The sequence below is a fragment of the Amborella trichopoda genome, chromosome 2 (genome assembly GCF_054954075.1).
Source record: "Amborella trichopoda isolate Santa Cruz 75 chromosome 2, AtrichopodaSantaCruz75HAP2 v2.0, whole genome shotgun sequence".
Lineage (NCBI taxonomy): Eukaryota > Viridiplantae > Streptophyta > Magnoliopsida > Amborellales > Amborellaceae > Amborella > Amborella trichopoda.
In genome coordinates this window covers 12,193,287-12,200,274 of record NC_142337.1, presented here as the reverse complement: position 1 = coordinate 12,200,274, position 6,988 = coordinate 12,193,287, and positions in this window count along the sequence as shown.

The following is a 6,988-nucleotide window of genomic DNA, read 5'->3' as shown; positions in this document are numbered from 1 at the left end:
CATTTCACAGACAATGCTATAATTAATTGCAAAAATATCAATTTTCAAATAATAAGGCAGTCATTTGCACATGAAATTTACAATGTCTAAATATTAAAAAACAGTAGAAAGAAATCTCACAATTTTACTAAAAGCAGAAATATCACATTTATTTCTAATAATTTTACAGTATCTAAAATTTTCTAACAATAGACAAGAAAAATAAATAAATTTATTTATAAGAATTTACAGCGTTTAAAATTTCTAACATAGATAAAATATCACAATTTTATTAAAAAGATTATTTTTCAAAATAATGAGGTCGCTTGCGTATAAATTTTATTGGGCCTAAAGTTCATGAAAATAAGCAGAAGTAATTATTTCATTTCATTTTTAAAAAGAACTGATTATTTTTCAAGATAATGAAGTCACTTACCTAAAATATTTGAGAAAGAGCTTCCGATAAAAATTCGACTAGAGAGAGGAGCTCACTCTGTTTGTAAGAGGGAGAGCGAGCAAGGAGTTGTTAGGCGCCGTCTTACCTTTCGTCCTATTCAATTTCTTTAAAACGCCTCCATCTCATGTATGAGGTGTCGCGTAATTGACCGCCGTTAATACCTGAAAACCACGTCCACTAAAGGACGTGGCAACGTAGCAAAAGCTTAAACTAAATGAAGGTAAAAGCTTTTGAAAGTAGTGATGGTCCCTAAGGACCATCATGCTCATGTGGACCATCACTTATTAAAAGTTTCTTTTCTTCTTCTTCTTCTTCTTTTTTTTTTTTTTTTTTTTTTTTGTGAAAGTTTGGGATTGTTACATTCTTCACTTCTTAAAGAAATTTAGTCTTCTAAATTTGTGTACCTGATTACTGAAAAAGATAAGGATATTTTTATCTGATATCGTCTTCTCGTTCCCAAGTCGACTCCTCTCTTGAATAGTACTGCCATAATATACGGATCAAAAGAATCTCCTTGTTGCGCAACACTTGTACCCTTCTATCCAGTATCAAAATTGGCTGTTCAATGAAAGATAGGTCCTTCCTGATCGGTAAATGTTCATATTTCAAGATATGGGATGGGTCGTGCTGATATTTTTGTAGTGATGATACATGGAAGGTATTATGGACGTTTACCAATTCGGGTGGTAAGGCAAGTCTATAAACGACACCTCCGATTCTTTCCAAGATTTCAAATGGTCCAATGTAACGTGGGCTTAGCTTTCATTTCTTGTCGAATCTCATAATGCCTTTTATTGGTGAGATCTTTAGGAAAACTCGATCACCTTCCTCAAATTCAAGATCTCTCTGTCGGTTATCGGCATAAATCTTTTGCCGACTCTGAGCTGTCTTGAGTCTTTCTCGAATTAATGTTATCTTATCTGTGGTTACCTGGACAATTTCTGACCCCAAAAGCTTTATTTGACCAATCTCGTCCCAATAGCTGGGTGACCTGCATTTCTTTCCTTACAAGGCTTCATATGGTGTCATTTGAATACTAACTTAGAAGCTATTATTATAAACAAACTCAATAAGGGGTAAATGGTCATCTCAGCTTTTTGTAAAGTCAATGACACAGGCCCTCAGTATATCTTCCAAGGTTTGGATGGTCTTCTCTGATTAAGGTGAGTCTCGTCCCCATGGCTAACTGTAGCCTAGCCCAAAATTTAGAAGTAAATCAAGTATCCTTGTCCGATACAATACTGACCAAAACTCCATGCAACCGCACTATTTCCTTAATGTAAAATTGAGCTAGTAGTTCCAAAATGTACGTCGTACGAATCGGTAGAAAATGAGCAGCTTTGGTCAGCCGGTCCACAATGATCCAAATGCTATCATGTCCTGAATTCGTTCTAGGCAAGCTAGAGACAAAATCCATAGAGATGTGCTCCCACTTCCACTCTGGCACGAGTAAAGGCTACAACAACCCAGCGGGCCTTTGATGCTCAGCTTTTACTTGCTAGCATGTTAGGCACTTAGACACAAATAGTGCTACCTCTTTTTTCATATTATTCCACTAAAAAGTTTTTTTCAGGTCCTGATACATTTTAATACTTTTGGGATGTATCTTATAACGAGAGTGATGTGGTTCTTCCAAGATAGCTTTCTTCACACTCTCATCATTCGGGACACAAACTCGACCTTTGAATCTTAGCAATTCCTCACTATATATAGAGAATTCTTCTCTCTTTCTCAGCTTCACCTCTTCCACAATTGTTATATGCTGAGGGTCTTTTTTTTGTGCCCATCGAATCTGTTGGATTAATTGGGGTTCTACCTTAATGTTGGCAATCATACTTATCACACCATTAATGGACGGAGCCGGATGTCAATCCACTATTTCCTCTAACAATCTCATTTCTTGGATCATTAGATGACCTAAGACTCCCATAGATTTTCTACTTAGAGCGTCGGCCACAACGTTAGCTTTTCCTAAATGATAATGGATTGTACAATCATAATCTTTTAAGAAATCCATCCATCTTATCTGCCGCATATTTAAATCCTTCTGAGAGAAGAGGTATTTCAAGCTCTTATGATCCGTGTATATTTCGAATTGCTTACCATATAGATAATGCCTCCACATTTTCAAAGCGAATACTATTGCAGCCAGCTCCAAGTCATGAATTGGATATTTTTTTCTCATATTCTTTCAACTGTCTGGATGCATATGCCACTACTTTTCCATATTGCATTAATACACAGCCCAAGCCTTTATGTGAAGCAATCACTATAAATCACAAATCCCCCACTCCCCTCAGGAATAGTTAAAATAGGTGCTGAAGTTAATCGAACTTTTCGTTCTTGAAAACTCTCATCACATTCACTTGTCCACTCAAATTTGACATTTTTTTTGTGTCAATCGAGTCAATGGGGTTGCGATTCGAGAAAATCCTTCTACAAATTTTCTGTAATATCCTGCCAATCCCAAAAAGCTTTGAACTTCAGTCACATTACTTGGTTGTTTCCAATTAACAACGGCTTTAACCTTTGAAGGATCCGCTGATAGACCTTCCTTTGATATGACATGTCCTAAAAATGTCACTTGTTCAATCTAAAATTCATATTTACTAAGTTTAGCATACAATTTCTTTTCTCTTAATATTTACAATATCATTCTTACATGCTGCTCATGTTCCTTCTGATTCTTGGAATAAATTAAAATATCATCGATCAATACCACTATGAATTTATCTAAAAAGGGCTTAAAGACCCGATTCATTAAATCCATAAATGCAGCCGGTGCATTGGTTAATCCAAAAGGCTTGACTAAAAATTTATAATGGCCATACCTTGTTCTGAAAGCTCTCTTGGGAACATCTTCACTTTTAATCTTAAGCTGATGGTATCCAGATCTAAGATCAATTTTTGAAAACATTTGTGATCCTTGTAATTGATCAAAAAAATCATCAATTCTTGGTAATGGATACTTGTTTTTCGTTGTCACTTGGTTCAATTGTCTATAATCGATACACAATCTCATGGTTCCTTCTTTCTTTTTCACAAACAGTACCAGAGCACCCCAAGGTGACACACTGGGCCTGATAAAACCTTTATCTACAAATTCTTCCAATTGTTGTTTAAGTTCTGCAGGTGCCATTCTGTAAGGTGCTTTAGAAATTGAGGCCAGCCGTGGCAATAATTCAATAGAGAATTCAATTTCCTTGTCAGGCCTTACAGCACCTTTAAAAGAAGGTGGGTTAATTTGCTTAAATTGTTCGATATTACTTCCACCATTTCCCGTAACTAACTGCCTAGGTGAATTGTTGTTTTCCATCTGATATTGCATTAGAGCAACTATATTTTTCAAGGCTTTATGAATTCCTTCCATATTAGCTTTAGCTATTCTAGATCTTGACTTCGTCCCGGTCTGTACACGCAATAAATGTGATTTTAAGTACATTCTTTTTTAAAAAAAATTTCCTAAGAATCTTAAACCTATTGCTCTGATACCATAATTGTCACGCCCCAAGAATTTACAATACTGATATTCCTGAGATGTGACAGTCAAAACATATATTCATCTTTTGAAAGGACAAATTTGCAGTGGCAAATTCTTACAAAGTAACAAAAGAAAGTTTAAGCACAACTACAATATCTTTCAGAGTTAATCCTGACGAGCACTCAAAATGAAACCGTAGTTATCCTGAAAATTTTTTTTACCATAATTTGATGAGTTTGGCTACTCAGTAAGTGATCATCATAATCTTAAAAATAATCATGGTCGAAAGATATCAATATTTTCAAAAAGGAGATCTATTAACAGAAATGCATTAACAGTTTCATTTTAAAAATGCATAATTAAGTATAATCCGAATAATTGAAATGCATATAACATTTTTATGGCAGTGCATAATTTAAAGGATTTCACAAATTACCCTACTAGCGTCCCAAGTAGGTCACCTATATACCCCATCAGCATCCTGATGGGTCCACTTAATCCCTATCGGCGTCCCAGATAGGTCCACTTAATCCCTACAGGTCCACTTATACGTCACCGACATACCGGCTGAGTCCACTTAATCCCTACCGGCGTACCGGATAGGTCTACTTATACCTCACCGACGAACCGGATTAGTTCACTTGCATACTTAAAGTATTTCTAAATCTCTTTAGACATTTGAAAGCATCAATATCATGTACTCAACATAGCACTGAAATTATTACTGAAACCATTAATAACAGTCACTTTCAATAACATTTCAAAAATAGCCAGTCAAATATTTTGGGCTCAAATTTAAAAAGGTAGCATTTCGTAAAGACATTCTAGCATAATTGCCAATCTAATATGTATAGAAAAACTCTTATAGAAAATCAAGGATAAGGAATTATCACAATTTATGGGATGTCAATTCGCAAATAAACATTTCACTGATAATGCTATAATTAATTGCAAAAATATCAGTTTTCAAATAATAAGGCAGTCATTTGCACATGAAATTTACAATGTCTAAATATTAAAAAATAGTAGAAAGAAATCTCACAATTTTACTAACAGCAGAAATATCACATTTATTTCTAATAATTTTACAGTATCTAAAATTTTCTAACAATAGACAAGAAAAATAAATAAATTTATTTCTAAGAATTTACAGCATTTAAAATTTCTAATATAGATAAAATATCACAATTTTATTAAAAAGATTATTTTTCAAAATAATAAGGTCGCTTGCGCATAAAATTCATGAAAATAAGCAAAAATAATTATTTCATTTCATTTTTAAAAAGAACATATTATTTTTCAAGATAATGAAGTCACTTACCTAAAGTATTTGAGAAGGAGCTTCCGATAAAAATTCGGCTAGAGAGAGGAGCTCACTGTGTTGGTAAGAGGGAGAGCGAGAAATGAGTTGTTAGGCGACGTCTTACCTTTCGTCCTATTTAATTTTTTTAAAACGCCTCCATCTCATGTATGAGGTGTCACGTAATTGACCGCCTTTAACACCTAAAAACCACGTCCACTAAAGGACATGGCAAGGCAGCAAAAACTTAAACCAAATGAAGGTAAAAGCTTTTGAAAGTAGTGATGGTCCCTAAGGACCATCACAATCATATGGACCATCACTTATTAAAAGTTTCTTTTCTTCTTCTTCTTCTTTTTCTCTTTTTTTTTTTTTTTTTTTTGTTTTTTTTTTTGTGAAAGTTTAGGATTGTTACATTTAATTACTTGTTATTGAAGAATTTAGGGGGTTGAATTGTTATTTTCTGCATAGACCTTTTGGTAATTAAACCTTGAGATGTGGATTCCTCTTAGTTTCTGATTTTTCCTTCATTCTCTACTATTGTTTTTCTTGTGATCTATTAGAGCTTTTTGCAAGTTAAAATGCCGATTTGTAAAGAATCAACCTTAATTTGTATCATAATGGCTCTAAGGTCCATATGTTTGTAGGAAATCTCTCTCCATGAAAGAGATTTCCGTCAACTAAGCCAATTTCCCTTATTTGGTTCATGGGAAGTCTCTCTCTAGGAAATATATGTGGGTCACGCTACTATATAACATGAGGAAGATCTTTGCCTATTTCAAGAGAAAGCGGCTTCATTTTGTAAAAGACATTGAAGTTGCTTTCTCGAAAATCTCCCTTACGAATAGAGATTTTGATAGACAAACATATTTGGTTCTTTTGTAGAAATTTCTTTCATGGAGAGAGTTAAAAACAAATGATTGTATATAATGAGACCATTTACCTTTGATACAAGGTGGTTACAATTACTTACAACCATCCAATGTGACATTTGGTAGCTTGGATGTGTCACAAAGTTCGAGAAAATTTCTTTTGAAATTTGAACGTGGTCAATGGAATAATTGTAACCACCCAATTTCACATCCAATAGTCAATATTAATGTGATCACCTTGTACCAAGGTAAATGGTCTCATTCCATATTTTTCTTAAAAAAAAATGTGAGTTTATAAAATGAAAAAAAAAATTTGCTTTTTTCTTTGTTTACTTGTAAGTCTGAATCCATAGACAACAAAAAAATGAAAAAAAGAAGAAGAAGAAGATTGAAAATATACATCATGAGAAGGTGATCTTGCAAGGAAATTCTTCTTCTAGCTTTTCACATAAATTATACTATTTCTTTCCATGTTCTTTAAATCAACGAAAAAATTTATGTTGTGTCGACCTTGTATGGTAGACGTAAGGTGCGTAGTGAAGTACCACCCAAACGGGTGTTTTGATGTCAAAAAATCTTACAATTAATTAGCTTCAAGATATATAGATATTAAAAAAAAAAATTATTTGAAAATCTAAAAATAATATATTTAGTAACATATTATTTGAACTATCTATCTTAAAAAACCTTTAGTATCTATATATTAGCTTGAGCTAAACGATTTTTGGAGCTTTACATTTATACTTAGGGATGTATCATGGATTGAGCACGAAGATCAAAGCAAAATTTATCAAATATTTTGATGCACTTCACACTATCAAAGTTTACATCCAATTGTTAAATATAAATGTAACCTCTTTATACCAAAAGATAAATGATCTTATAATATATAATCCGTT